This window comes from Sturnira hondurensis, unplaced genomic scaffold (genome assembly GCF_014824575.4).
Source record: "Sturnira hondurensis isolate 20B ecotype Veracruz unplaced genomic scaffold, ASM1482457v3 Scaffold0000396, whole genome shotgun sequence".
In the NCBI taxonomy this organism is placed as follows: Eukaryota; Metazoa; Chordata; class Mammalia; order Chiroptera; family Phyllostomidae; genus Sturnira; species Sturnira hondurensis.
The window spans coordinates 5,014,069-5,030,581 of record NW_028073027.1 but is presented as its reverse complement, the minus strand read 5'-3'; positions in this window follow the sequence as shown (position 1 = coordinate 5,030,581).

Here is a 16,513-nt window from a genome sequence, read left to right as displayed (position 1 = left end):
TCTCTTCCCTTCTCTCTAAAAATAAATAAATAAAATCTACAAAAAATAAGCCTACAATATATAATAAGCCTACAATAAATAAACGAAATCTTTAAAAATAAGCCTATAATGACTCGATAATTTTAGTAAGAGTAAGATATGCAACATCTGGTAAAAAATATGGAAGAATCCTTGCTAACTAACTTACATCCTAGGAAATAGGATCAAGATCTCAAAGACGGAGAAGGTACCTTGAAGAAACTGTGGTTTACCTGGGAATTGATAACTTACAGAATTAAATCTGACATAGAGATAGGTTTCATTTGATCTGCATTTGGTGCCCCCTCCAAAAAAATCTGAAGTCATTTAAAATTCAAGATGTTTCCTGTGGGGGCGACTTTCCTTGCAAGTCCCGCCCCCCACCACCACCACCGTGTGCCAGGGATGCAAGTTGATATGACTGAGACATGATGTGATCTTCTTGGGGAGGAGCAGTGAGCAGTGGCCAGTTTCTCCGAGGAGAAAAAGGCCCCGAGCGCCCTCCTCCAGGGCCTTTTATTGGGTTGTAATACACAGGAATATAAGGAGGCAAGGATCAAACAGTAGATAACATTTCAAAGAAATCTGAGGGCTTGCTATGAGTCAGAATCTGTCAGAAACAGAATTTTAGGGTTTCCTGCTTGAACCCTTAACATATGAATAAAAGCACTCTTAGCAGAGCAGATTTCACAGGTTTATCAGGAAATCTTTGTAATGCCAGATTTTTCCCCAGGACATGCTCTAGCAAGGCAAGGAGCTGCACCTCTCCCCATCAGGTATTCAGGCTTAAGGGGATTAGAGCCAGGAAGTGCTTCTCCCAGAGGCCATGGGGACTTGGGTTATGTCAAAGCCGGCGGGGGGTGGGGGGGGTGGGGGGGGGAGAGTTCATTGCTCCCTCTTTGTTGCAGTCCCCTGAGTCCTTCCATGAAGGTCTCCCCCAAGTGATCGAGTCTGGCTTAGGTTGCCTTCCGCTGTGAGGGGTCTTACCCATTAATGACTTCCAACCAAGCTTTGGGGGCAGGGAGAGGAAACTGAGGCAGCGTTTGCTACCAGAGGCAAGCTGTGTCTCCTGCAGCTCACATTCCAAAGGTCGGTCCCTTGCCCTTAGCCACAAGGGGTCGAGATACAATCCCTAGAACCAGGCAGAGCAGTCTACAACAGTTTCCCGCACATGTGCAATTTTGCAGCTTTTCTTCATCTATGGCAAGAGCGAACCTTTCTCTCTACACGTCAAGCAAAACTTAGAGCTGCCAACTGGTGCTCCCTGAGAGCAGCCGGCCCCACCTGTCCCCACTGTCTTCCCCTGACCCACTGAGAGGCATCAGGGTTTCTGGCCTGACCTCTGTAAGCATGTGAACTTCTGATTCCTGTACTAATTCAATGGTGGAGGTATTTTAACTCTCATATCTTGACTACTTGGTGTTGAGTAACACATGTTCTACTCTTATCTAGATCATTTTTGTTCAGCAGAGTATTATCTGACAATATAAATATTATACTTTGTTTAACATGTTACAGTTTTAAACTAATTAGGGATTTACTTCTATCTAATGAAATTTGCCTCCAATAGTTTAATGTTATTTTATTAGTACAAATGATAAATACCAAATTCTTTTTAAATGTATTTTGCTATAAAGTCAATTTGAGCATATTGGCAATGAAAAGGAAATCTCATTCAATAATATTGAATATATATATATATATATATATAAATTTATATATATTCAGAGTTTTTCGTCCTGAATGTTTTTTGAAGTATAATACCAACCAGAGTTAGAATTATTTTTGAATAGGGGAATAACTGATGATGAATACTCTCATACATAGTTGGGAACCTGATGCTCACAATGAATGACTTGGCCTATTTTACTTAGCAAATGCTTATCATATTTCAAAATCTCTGTGCAAAGGACAATTGGAAAATATAAAGGTGGATGAGACATGGTCTTTGCCCTACAAATAAACTTACAGTCTGGTCAGGTGTACAAATACATAATTAATTCCAGGCAGCTGGGCCAGGGGACGGATTAGTGAGTGGGCTGTGGAACTGAGCCGTCTCCAGGGCCCCAAATAGGGTGAAGGTTGTGGTGGGGATGAGGTGAGGGTGTTACTCCAAGATTCTAATCCATTGACTGACCTGGTGGGTGTTAGAGAGCCCACACAGGCTCGGGACAAGACTGCGGACCAAATGGATGCTGGATCCTACCTGAAAAAGAGTAGAGTTCAGGCCCTGGTCTTGCCAGTAAGAATTTTTTTTTTTTACCAGCTTATGTAGCTTCATTAAGATGCAACTTGAAAGAGTTAAAGGTTGACTTCAAAAAATGTGAATATTAATCTCATGAAAGATTAATACAGTCTTCCTTTCTGTCTGGAGTTGTTTTGGTTTCTACAGGGATTCTTATAGATAATCCCAGTGAACTGAGTTTGATGGTGGTTGCATTATTTTCTAAGAGAAAAAATAATATCCTCTTAGACTGTGTCTGCACAACATGGACAAAATGGTCTATTAAAAGCTTTTTCTGTAATGAATCAATTCAGAGGTGAAATCAGCTAGATTTACTATTTGTTATCATAGATGTTAAAAAAGAAAACAAACAATAAATGTTGGCTTAAAAATGTCCCTTTCCAACTTTTGCAAATTCTTCTACCTGGAAAATCTGATGACATTGGGGAATCTCACTTTAAATGACTAGACTTCACTAAGTACTGCAAGGGAAGGAGGTGGGGATTGAGTGGCCCTATCACCTCTGACAAATGTGATAGAACATGCGCTTCAGCTGCAGGGTGGCTGTAAAATGTCGTTTCTGGGTACACATTGTTGGTGTGTGCTCAGCAGCAGTAGTTGGCCAAATGCAGACAGGGAAGTGGGTAATAGCATCTCGAATTGTTAACTTAAGTTGTCTTACACTTTAGTTAAATCCACCTTTTCCCATCTGCTTAAGTGCCTCCATCAGGCCTGTACACCTGATTACTTGTCTTCTGCCAACAATTTTCAATTCAATGCTTTCTTTTTTTTTCCTTTTCCTTTTTTTTGCCATTTTTGGTTATTTTTTCCTAAACACAGTCAGTGAACTATTTCATCAAAATCCACGTTTATTGAGCATAATTTAAGGGAAAGCACTGAGCAGATGCACAAGACACAGGGATGGCATGACTCAGTCCCCGCCTATAATATGCTTATGGTGTGTGAGGGGAAGGAGACGGGGGGAGGAAGGGAAAGTCACTTGTTAAGAACCTGTAATTTCCATGTACTGTGACCTCAGCTTCTCCAAAGCTGTTAAACTTGCCTGCATATTTGTGGAGGTGTTCACGGAGAAATGAGGTACATTATCCAAGCTAGAAAATTATGCACCCCTCCAGACAGCTGCAGTCTAGTAGCTTTTGCTTATCCCTTTCTTGTTGCCCTGGTAGATTTTTGCCTTCTAGTCTAGTTAATTGTGGGCATCTGTCATAGAGCCTATGAAATGCATTTTCATAACTTTAGTTCCTGGTTGAGCATGTGGCCCTAGTAGGCGCACAATGAATATTTATTGAATTAGTTGAATTTCCGTAACTAAAAACGAGTACTGGTGGGGAGATCACACCTAGTGCCACAAAGCTCTGCTTTAACATCTTCTCAGCACAGGGCTGGAGCACTTCCACGGAGGCGGCAGAACACCTTCCTATTAATCAGTGAGCAATTTCCCAGGCTGTCAGTTTTCCCCAAGAAAACACAAAAAGTGCAGGTTACTTTAACTTCACTTTACTGGTGAATGCTCTGCGTGTATGAGCACCTCGCTTCAGGAAAACCTAACATGGAAATGCTGGATGTAAGAGGCTTTTGAAAAGTGAAAATGTTATGAGTTGGACTTCTGGTGCACTGGGAGCAGGGCACCGATTGTGTGGTATCCGTGTGTTAGGCAAACGGGATAACATGAGAAAACAGATGAGTTGTATCTGTGCTTCTGGGAACCCATGTTTAAAATAATGGTTACTTTCCCAGACAGGCAGACTCACCCTACAATCACCAGTCATTCTGCGAGCAGACGCTCCTCCCGCCATGGAGCAAGCAGGCAGGCCATTTCACATGCCCAGCCCCGGTACGTCTCTGGCCAGTCTGCTCTGGAACTTAGAGGAATTTCTCTCCTTGTTTTGTTTTTCTCACCTTTTCTTCTCATGGAGAAAAGGTAAATGGGATGAACTTTAGGCAGCACAAAATACAGTCCTTGGATGCCTGGTGGACTCTAGTTACTCATATCTATCCAGCTAGCAATTTCAAAGGAAAAGTGATAAAGCAATACAGTTTTCATAAATTAGAAATTATTTTCCCCTATAAATCCTGTTATATCCTACAAATTTACATTCTCAAACTCTACACAATGTACTTTAATGGTGAAGTCGGTTACGTAGGTCAACTAACCGCGTGCAGTTTTTTACAAAAACATATTTTCTCATCGTTTTCATATTATTGTTTATTTTGAAAAGTTAACAGCTTCAAAGATTTCTACTATGTTACATCACATTCTTTGAAAATGGCTCAAAAGTAGGTCATTGAAGCATCAGCCATTTAAAAAGTAATGCAAAGGCAACTCTAATGAACCTGAAGTTGGTATGGTTTTACACAAGCATCTGGAAAAAAGGAAAATCCATACAAGAAATAAAGAGTAAATATTCAGAAATCAGATATTACTGGACAAGGGGCCCATTTGCTCCTGTCTCCAACTCCTCATTTACTGGCATGAAGCCATAAGTTTTTTCATCATTCTGCGGCAGAATAGCAGAATGCTGTTCCCTGCTAAACCACTAATATTTTTTCAGAATAAACACACAAAATGTTTTTGGTTGCAATTAATTAATTTTGCTATTAAAGTTAGATCTGAGACAGGATTAGTTATGCATCCAAATTACTCAGGCATCAAAATAAGTCATTTTCATTACATACAGTAAAAATAGACATGTCACTATTTCTAAGAAGTATGTTAAACTAGAGACAAAGCAACATTTTTCATAAGGAACATTTTATGTAGAGAGAAAGTAGAATGAGTTCTTGGAAGATTTATCCAATGGCACCTTTAGTCTTTAAGTATTGTCAATGGCATGTGATGTGATCAAGCAATCGGCATTCCATAGGCCTGCCAGGAGATGCTGAGCTTTACAAGCAGATGAAAGCATCAGTTTGTTTCAGGTTTTCTTTGAGCAGAGGGTAGATCAGCTTTTGGCAACTATACTTTAAATAATGAAAAATACTCAATGACTTCTTATTCTGCTTATTCCTAAAAATCTACTCCAGAGAAGAAAGGCTTCTCAGTTATATAATACCTGATTTTGTGAGCCAGGACAGAGACTGAAAATGGTACATTGGGGTCAGAACTGAAGGTGCACCAGCTATATGGGCAGCATGGAAGGGCTTCATCATGAGGACAGCAGAAGCTGCTCCTGGACACCAGTCCACACACTGGTTTTCTCACAGAGAAAAAGTGCAGTCAACAATATACCTCCTGATCTTGATTCAGTGTTGAAAGAAAGAAATAGTGAAACCTATGACTGTAATTCCACTGTAGACCCTGAGTATGTCTTTTAGCCTGCTGTTCAAAGAAATAGGCAGCAAGAATAAGAATCTCTCTATATATATAAGTTTGTCAATTATTGAGGAGAAAGATGCTCATGATGAGAGGATGAAGGAGGAGAAAATGAAATATTTTTATGGCCCAGTTCAAATCAGCAAAGACGATCTCTGTAAATTTAAGTGACTTGCTCAAATGGAATTGTTTAACATTAGAGTCAATCTCTGAATACCTTGAAGTGATTATCCTACAGATAAAATATAATGTTTAATACAAGGACTGTCCAGAAAGTATCTAGCCATGTAATATAAAAAGCAGAGACATTTATTGAAGAAGATACAAGAAACATTGTAGATAGGACAATGATGCCTCAGTCCCCTTCAATGTAGGCACGTTGGGACCTCACACACAGTTCTTCCAATTGCCATCAGCTGCCCCATCATTTTTCCTGAATCTCTTGGTGGTCTGAAATCTCTTCCGTATCAAAGGTGATTTTAGTTTTGGGAAATTCCAGAAGTCACAAGGCACCAAATCTGGGCTGTAGAGGGGCTGAGTCACATGCAAGGATTTGATGTTTCACCAAATAACTCTGCATAAGATGTGATGCATGAGCAGGTGTGTTGCCGTGATGAAGCTGCCAATTGCTTCATTATGTGGCCCATAGCTGTTGCCCATATTTCTGGCCTTCTGAATTATCTGAATAGTTTCCATGGAGTTTAATGTTCAAGCTTAAAGCAAATCAGATGCTGATTCATTCAATGCTGATTCAAAACATGTTATACATCTAATTCACTGCTCTATTCACTCAGTCAATTTGAATGCAACAGCCATACATCACACAGTACACATGCTCACTCAACAGTGTTCACAGCCCCCACTGACTAGTACAGTGAGGCTGTCATTGTTCGTGCATGTGCATTCCAGTCCACTCTCCTTGACTGCCAGGTTACATTGATGTGGTGCAAACTGTTCTGATTATATTAATAATGGCAGGACTTTTTCCAGGCAGACCTTGTATATCACATTTATTTAAAAAACTGAATTATGGTGAAGCCAGCACATCATCAAAGATTTGCACCTTTCTCAGAATTTGATGACTTTTTTACTCCCATCAGAAAAACAAATTAATAAAATATAAATGAGAATTTTTTAAAGCATCCAAATGCCACAGCAGAAGACTCTAAATACACTAAGAATAAAAGCACTAGAGAGTAGATCATTAATCTACTTGCTGCTGCCTCCCAAGTTGAAATATCCAGCCTTAGGATGCAAAAGAAGGTTGAGATTACAGTAACTCGCAGTGAAATGTCCTTCCATCTGCCGGGCTCTTCCCTGACCCTAACATGCACAATTATCTGACAGTCGTCCAGCACTTGCTCCCATTTCTGACAATCCTAATTGTCAATTAGGATTTTCCATCTTCATTTTGCAAAAAAAGTTAAGAAAAAAACAAATAGATGTGAAATATGACCGGCAGCTCAAGGCATATTCAGTACAGAGCCAGGTATCTGTGTACTGATACTTGGTGAAAGGCGGAAAGACACAGCTTCACTCCATTTGAAGTCCAGATAAACAAAAGCCCAAGGAATTATGCTGAGGTTGGAAGAGAAACCCTCCTGGGTCGTAAAGCAGATGACTTTGTCCTCTGCCTGCAGACACCTGAGGAACCTCCTCAGAGACCGTGGAAAAGACGGAGGAGAGGGCAGCCGAAGGTCGGGGTTTGAGGATCCCGTGTTTCCGAGCCTTTTCCTTTTCCTTCATCATAATTTATTAGGATAATTAAATTTTGCATATAAATATCAGTATTGCTTTGAAAACATGTTATACAATGAAAAATGTTATGGCATTTATGCTGGCTAAATTGGAATCTTTTTACTCTTATGTTTTAATCTCTGTTATCCTTTATTGCAGTTTCAATAGTGACAATGTTTCCTACTCTTATTGTCTAGTAAAACTTGGAATTGCATAATCATGCAGTTAAGTTCTCACAGTGATAATAATTGTCATGCATCTGTACGTTTCCCTGCAGAACACTTTTATGCGTGTATCTTTATTTCAGCAATGCAAGGGTAAGCAGCGTTTCCCGTACAAGTGCAAGCTGTTCGTAATGTAAACATCAGTATTCCGCCCACCTCACATACCCACCAGCAGCGCCACTTCAATAAGCATCAGCATTCTTATCTCTCTTCCTCCAGGGAATGCATTTTCAGTTTGGAAATTTTGCCTGTATTTTTAGGATTAAATGTATGTTTCTCTTCCACTGCAGTGAGGAGGAGCGTCTCATTTATCATTAAGCAGCCAGTCTGTCTTCTAACACTTAAAAAAAGGGAGAGAAAGGAGAAGACCCTGCCATCCAGTTTGACTACATACAAATTTTCCAGCATTTTGGACCAGGTGATGAGGGGCCATTTCATCTCTGTCCACGGTAGTGCTCGTTTTAAGTGATAGACCAAATTGTAGAGGAGAGGAAAGATATCTATTTGTTCCTCCTGTCAAGGAGCCCGTCTAGTTCTTGGCCCTACATTACTGTAGTATCTTTGGTCAGCATTAAGGTGTTGATTTCTGGAATGGGACATAATCAAAGGGATGGCCCAGGACAGGTAGAAGCAGGTAAATTAGAATAGGAGCCACTTGCTTTCTTTTCTATTTTTTATTCTGTTTTAAACACTTGAGTCCAATGCTCTTTACCAGCAAGCCATTCTTCTAACACTGCCACTCCCTAATAGTAACTAATAGTAAGTATAACTTAATCAGTGCACACCACATACAAACAACGGTGCTAATTATTTCACACACATTATTTCATCTAAAGCAGCTATAAGCCCCCTGAGGTAGGTGATACTTCCTCCAACGTTCAGACCAGGTCGTAAGACCTAGAGTTAGGTAGCCTGTCTGTGGCACTGTGGCAACGGAACACAGGCCTGTTACCCATTTGTCCTTCTGTGACTGCATCGTCACACAGTCTCTGAGACTCCAACGCCTTGACTAACGTAATGTGATAGACCGATTTCCTATGCCTTTCTGTTATTTTGTCCTGCAAACAATATTCGTGAGTCCTAGGAGAAGGAGAGAAATACACCTTCCTTCAGCCAACAGTAACTAAACGAGTTACCTGCCTAGTCTCTCTGAGGAATACATGAGTAAGACATAGATTCTTTCCTCAGGGGCCTTGGGATTTAGGGATAGAGCTTACAGATTGTAATCTAGGATACAGATCTACCATAGTTTGATTTAAGATTTTTCAACTTTACCATGGTGTGAAAGAGATATATATTCAGTAGAAACTGTACTTTGAATCTGAACTGTCATCTTTCTCCAGGCTGGCGACACACAGTATGACCTCTCTCACAAAGTGGGGCAGCAGCTTCCCAGTCGGCACGTGATCAGGAGGGTAAATAGTTGATACTCCATGGTGTAGTATTAAACACACTTTCAACTTACAATACTTTCATTATATTTTGTGTTTATCAGGATGTAACCTCAGTATAAGTCAAAGAACATATCTATATAGATGCAAAAAAAATTTACCAATGAAAACAAATGCTAGCTATCACAGAATAAGTACAGATGAAGTTCATTTGGTAAAGAATTAACTTGCAGCTGGGGAGAGGAGAGAATCTTTATCACACAGGCCAGACATAAGCTGATGTAGAAATGTAGAAATGGAGATACATACTAACAGTCTGACATGAATACCCCACATGGTTGAACATTTTACAAGCCAGCCATTTTACAAGGTTCCCCAGCCTCTGTCATTCCTCGTGGGGCAGATGCTGTGTGTTCTTGAACAAAGTGTATTCTCTCTTCCACCTGTCTCTGTATCTATAAGTCAAAGGGAATGGCCCATAGGAACAATACAGGCCACATTCTATGGCTCTTCGTTTAGACTCTGATTGGATTTGTGGCCAAATGGAGAAGGAATCCAGGAGAGCTAAGAGCTAAGATCTGTTACGTACTCCTGAGCCACTATTGCAGAGGAAGAATGAGACGGACTTCTTGCTGCTGAAAGAAGACAGAAGCTCTTCTACAAGCCCCTAAAGGTCTGGCTCTGGGAAGAACCTGCCCATAGCCATTACAGGATGACTCTCCGTGTCCATAGTGCCCCAACCCTCAGGGGAAATATATTCTTGCTTCGCCTTTTCACAACATGATTCAAATGGTAAAAAGGGTTGCAGGCTGGTCTTCAAATTCAGGCTGTTTCTTGGAGGTGGTTGGTAGACAGCCTGGGCTGAGACCACGTCAACCCATTAGATTTCTAGGGCAAAATCCCAATCATGCTACAATTCAAGAAATATAGATGAAGTACCAAGTACAACATCGCTGCCCAGTAGGTACTCGGTCGCTCTCTACTGGCAGTCAGGAAAGGTGTGCTTGGATCAAGCTCGGGGCAGTTTTCCGAATGATCTATCGCCTCTTTTTCTGGTGGTAACCATTCAGGGAGCGTGCTAGAAATTTGAGACTTTCTCATTAGCCACCCTTTCCAATTATATTGGCAAAAAGTTCCTCTATACTTTCCAAAGGGAACCATGCCTTAAAACGTGGACATCAAATCAATGAACAATTAAGCATCCATTTATAAAAATATCCAGACTATGTTCTTAGAAAAGTGCAAATGGATAAAATGAAGTAGAAAAGTCAAAGAAAAGTTTTTATATGCACTTCATAATTACTATAATGGTTACATACAGAAAGATCTAAAATAGGCCAAAAGATGATAAAAATAGTTCTTTAAGCACAAAGAGAATGATATAATTCCTTGTGAAACTTATTTAATAATAAATTATTTTTATCATGAAAATGTCGTTGTCCTTTTCCTCATTGTTGTTAAAAACACAAAGCATGCAGAGAATGTAAGGATGCAGCAGACTGCTGGCTCACTTCCCGATTTCTAATACATATATAAACTTACACAGATTTCTCCACAAATGGAATCTTATTCAGCTTGTTTTATGTTTTTATTCTTCACATCAATAGTTTTTAATGATAGTTGAAATGATAAAGGCTAATAAAATCTTTAAAATAAAGGAGAAATAATCAATTTAGATACAAATAATTCTAGAAGTTCATATACAAATAACAAGATAGAGTCTTTTCTTTAGTTTCCATGAAGACCCCAGTCAGGTGGGGTCAGGTGCAAATAGACCGTTCCTATTTGCAGCAGGCTGGTAACCAGTCTGTGTCCTCCACGGTCAGTAGGAAGGGCAACAGTGTGGATGGTGTCGGGGAAGGGGAGCAGGACTCAGCCCCATCTGTCATTCTGTGCCTGACCTTCAAGACAAGGCTCCATGGACTGCTCCACAACGAGGAAGAAATTGCCTCTTGTTAATTAAATAGATGTTAATTGAATAAATGGGAGTCCATAAGTGAGCCACACAGACACAACTGGTGGTAAGCTGCCCCACATATGTGCCAGCGAACCCCACAGGCTTGATTTCGATTTTCCGAGTTTACGCTCTACTTTCCAAGGAGGCCTGTTAGCCATATTCTCTGGTCTCGAGTCTGTGTGCCGTCTCTCCCAAGGGATGCTTCTCAGTAACAGAGGTTATTATTCATCATCCTCATGTCACTCTAGTTAATAGGACTGAGGGTTTCCTGAGGTCATATGGCAATGCTGCTCCATCTTTGAACCAGGCAGGCTGGTAAATGCCTCTCCTTCTGTGCTATAACTGGGATAATAATGAAGTAATGTAAGGTTATGCGACTCAGCTTATGGCATTTCCTTGGAGAGCAGAATTGTTGGAATGGAGGCCCAGGAAGTTAGTTTTTAGGTGAAACAGCCTCATTGAAGCCTCTCACATACACTAGAATTGCTGTTTTTAACACAGGCCTCATCAAGTTGAGGACTTTTAAAAGCTGGGCACTGGAAGCATTTGCATTTTTCTGAGGTAAGAGCCTAATGCATGCATCGGGTCTTCAAAGAGATTTGTGATGCTCTAAAACATAAAATCCCATGACGCTAAAGAGCTTAGACCTGCCATCCCAGACACTGTGGGTGGCTAGCCAGATTCTCTCAAATTCCATTTACTATTTCAGCATACTCTTCTTCTATTCCCTTTGTGTTTTGTTTCTAAAGGCTCACATTTGTGACCCTGTTCAGAAGCACTTTGCATACTCATGCAGAAAGCAGTCATATCTGGAATTTATATCCCCCTGGGGTGGCCCTTGGCCAATGACAGACTGATGAAGAGATATGAAAGCCCAGCTCCCTTGCCTCCAGTGGGGCAATCTGATGTGCGGTTTACACTCCCGCGTGCCTGTGGAATGAGACTGGAGTCAGAGCTTTGCCAGAAGTTGCTTGGCTCCTTCCCTTCCACATCTTATTTCCCTCACTACCTTCCTGGATTCTCCTGGGACCCTTCCTTAATACATAACTGGCGTACACATGAGTCCTGTCTCAGGGTCTCCTGGGAAACTTGTCCTAGCACAAGTGCATACAGGATGTCAACAGTCTCTTTATCCCTGAGCCTTTTATAAAACAGCTGATCACAACCCAGAAGTGAGATGGTTTATCATGGGCAAGCTGGGGGCATGCACAGCAAGAGGCAAAGAAAGAAAGTGAAGCAGATGGATGGGCATAGAAGTAGGGCAGAGGAAAGAAGAAAAGATGTTTCGTAGGAAATGATGAGAATCTTGCATTTAGTATGTATTTGGTATTATGTTACACTGGGAAGGGTTTTAAGTAAGAATGGAAGGATCTAGGTTCTTGTTCAGATTCTGTAAATTATCAACTGTTTTGCCTGAGACTAGATGTTTAAATTCTCTGGGTTTCAGAGGTATTTTTGCTGTAAGTCAGAGATCATGCTATCTAATTCATAATATTATTGGGAGAGTCCAATGAAACAAGTTCTTAAACTAGTAAAGCATAATAAAATGCTGTCCTCCCTTAGCAATTTTTGGAATGTCATAATTTGGACTAAAAAGTTACAATGGGAAGGGAAGTGGAAACCATGGATAGACCTAGGTAGACTCAAAGAGGGTTCATGCTCAAGGGTTCATGTTGTAGGAGAAAAACTGGAGATCTGGGGTAGCAGCCACACCACAAAATTACCTGACTGCTAAAATGGTGATGAGAAACTTGCGCACTGGAGTCATTGGAGGTTTTGTGGCAGAACAACGTGATGGAACCATGCAGTAAGAAGGCCTTTCTGACAGAAGGTGCCGGATGTGCTGTGAGGGTGTCAGCGGGATGGAGTCCAGTTAGAGAGCTGATGCGGCAACTCTGAGCCATTGTGGGGTGAGCAGTTAGACAAAAGAGCAACAATTATCTAGAGGGACGAAGCATTGCCATAGGTCACCTATTGTTGTCCCAGCTTCCCTACCAGAACTCAACCAGAACATTCGTATTAAAGGTAATACAGCCTCAAGTCCTATTTCCCAACAAACGACTTGGCAAAGGGTAGATTTGCACAATACTCAAAGGTCAAATCCAACTACCCATCTGATGCATTTATCCCCAGGCTTCCTTCTAAGTGGGATTTGGGCTATGCTTAACCACCGCCATGGCCGAAGACCTCACAACTTCTAAGGCAGCCTGTTCTCTATCAGAATTATTGGGATTTTTGAACTACAGGGCACACTGACATGACTGGTCTTTTTTTTTTTTTTTTTAAGAAACTCCAAAAGAATTAGCCCTCCTCTTGGCATGGGACTGGCAGTTAGTAAACTTCCATTTTATTTGCAAATGTGTCACTAGGTTCCTAGGCAAAACTGACTGAATAATTTCTTGTTATTCTACTTCAGTTTCCTCACCTTGAGAATGCTAACATTGAACTAGATCATTAATTTTTAGATGTGGATAATCATTGCAATTCCCTAGGGAACTTGTTAAAATCATGCCAAGCCCTCTGAGCCAGAATCTTTGAGAACTAGGCTCAGGCATCATACTCTTAACGAACTCTCAAGTGATCTCATGAAGCAGCCTGGAGCTGGTGCAGGCAAAAACCCTTGGGAACTGATGGACTCCATGAAGATTTCTGTGATTTCTCCAGCTCTCAAAATTTGATTTAAGAATTTTGTTCTGTGATTCCTTTGTTAATAGTACAAATAATGATATAAATACAACTTTTTGTCAGAATATACCAGTCTAAGCTTTAAAAAAGGAGTCGGGGCGGGGTGGGGGGGAGGCTGTCAAACAATGTAAAGAATTTTTCTCTAACTCCACCCCTTCCTGCTGTTGCAGATACTCCGATTCCCCTCTTTTCAGTACTTCAGGCATTCACCCGGGCGTAAACTCAAAAACACCCCATTGCAAACACAGTGCTTTTCCGCTTTTCTCAGGTTCCGATTGCAAGGTACACATCTTTTCCCTGGAGTGACATGTGTGTTGTCTTTCAAAATCAGGAATTCCTCCCAAAACTATCTTGGTGTCACTGTTGTCGCTAGGTCCTGCTGGTGGCAATTGTGCCCTGCTGTCACTATGCCTGCTGACACAGCTGAGGAAAAGGACAATAGGCATCACTGCATTTCAGGTAGATCAGATGGGTTACACCTCGTAAGCTAGTCAAGACCAATTGGCGGTGAGAATTCAGGGGCTGTTCAGGTGTGGGGAAGGCCATGACCAATCATTGTCGCCTGTTATGAGAACATGCATCCTTTTATTTTTGGCTATTTGTTCCGTTCTACAGACGGAAACACAGAAGGCCAGAGAAAGACTTACCCAAGTTTCCACAAGTCCCCCCGGGGCCGCCAAGTAGAAGTTTGGTTGCAGGCAGCTGACCAGTGTGCTGGACTGGAGGTCTGTGATGTCCCTCTGTGTGCATTTCTGTGATGCGTGTTTGTGTGTTCCGTCCGGAGCCCGGACAGTACTCCACATTACGACACACGCCTTTAATGCAGTCCATGTGCACTTTCAGATGTTTATCTGTCCTTTTGAAGTTTCTTCCTTTTTCTTTTTCTTAAAACTCTGTAGGATTTATGCAGGCAGCATGGTCTCAGGACAACTACCGACTACATTTTCCAACAGCTGCTACCTCCCCTTTGTTGAAGGGTCAGCTACATAGTAACGCTTCCCTCGCAGAAAGCCCATGCTGCCTGCAGGACAGATGACTCAGGGGATTCACAGCAGACGGTGGAGCCTCTCGCCCTGGGTCGCTGTCTCCTCTCTCACCCAGAGGAGGCCGGACAGCTGTTCAGAAGCCTTCTTGGAAGGGAATGCCCAGTCATTTGTCTCAAGACAACCAGCACCAAGTGATGAAACCTTCTGGAAAGTCTTGAAATGTTGTTTGTCATTTCTTTTACTTCAGTCTACTGTCGTTCTTCAAATTAACAGAGACCCCACAGAACAAATGGGAACTGATGGCTGGCCCCAAAGCTCTGTCCGTGGGCAACATATAAAAAGTTTGTTACCACAGAGTGTAATCCTGGTTCCAGGCTGGGTGCTACAAGAGCATCACTTTTGAATTGACTAGAGGTCGTTGGCCATGTGTCAGTAGAGGTCTGTGTTCCCCACCAGGCCCCTTCCCAGGGGAACACCTGCCGCAGCTGCGGCACAGCTGCCGGGCTGAAGTAGTCCAGTGTCTTGGCCGACCTCAACTCAGTCAGAAATGCGACAGAATTCACCTCAGAAAATATCACTTTGCATGGTAATTCTCATGACTGTTGCTTTTATCATAGGAATGGAGACTTAGTGGGAAAGACTACATTATAAATGGGATATTTTTTAATTCGATCTTTATTGTATTTTTTCAATATCATTTAACCCCTTATACTCTCCTCCATCCAGCAATCACCACACTGTCACCTATGTCCATGAGTTCTTTTTCTTTTTCGCTCAGTGCCTTGGGGTACTTTTAATATTATTGACCTGTAGGAGTCTCTGTTCCTACAACTGTGCTTTATTTTCATAGGTGTACACCAATCGTAAGAATAGGGTGCAGACAAAAGCAAGTCAGTGACAATTTTCAATTCAGGTTACTATTTATTTATATCTATTTGTATCCAAAATCTTTCTACCAGAAGCTACAACAACTCAAAAGATTCCCTGCGCCCCCCTGTGAAACACCTGTTGTGATGTTGCTGCTGCTGCTTTGTTATTTTCCTACATTCATAAATATCATCAATAAGTTGCTGGGTATAACTATAGAGAATTGTTAGACTATCGAAGGAAGGTGTTTTCGAGAACTGTGGCATGATGGAGAGACCTTTGGATTAATAGTCATCCCGATTATTAGACTGAGTATTTAGCCATGCAAATTAATCTCTCTGAGCTTCAATTTTGTCATCTATAAATTGAAAAACATAATTTGTTTCTGCCTCACAGCAAAATTGCAGAGATCAAACGCATGACATGAAAGAACCTGCAAACTATTAAAGTTTTGTGTGTTACTTATAAGACACTTTTTCTGATTAGAAAAGTGATGGTAGTTTATTATGGGAAATTGCAAAATATTATAAAATATGTATAAAGTAATGTTCACTCATAATCTCACAATTCAGAAATATCACCTGTTAAAATTTTGACATGTAAAAAAACTTTAGCACTATTTTTTTCTGTGCATATATTTAAAAATTGAAATCATACTATAAGCATGTTTTTAATGCATTTTTTCAGTTACTATATCTTGAGTTATGGGCAGAAGTGTGTTCCCCCCAAATTCATGTATTGAAGCCCTAACTCACAATGTGACTGCATGTGGGGACTGGTCCTTTAAAGAGGTAATTAGGGTTAAATGAGGTCATCAGGGTGAGACCCTAATCCAGTCAGTGTGACTGGCTTCCTTTGTAAAAAGAGGAAGAGACCCCAGTGAGGTGCACACACAGCAGAAAGGCCAGGTGAGAACGCAGGGAGGAGGTGGCCACCTGCAAGCCACCGGACGGGAAGAGATGAGTTTCTGCCGTCTCAGCCACCCAGCTGCTCTGTGAGGTCATGGTAGCTCCTGCAGACTAACACGGTGAGCATGTTCCTGTGACCATTTTAAAAGGATTTGATTTTTAATGGCTACAGTCATCATTTT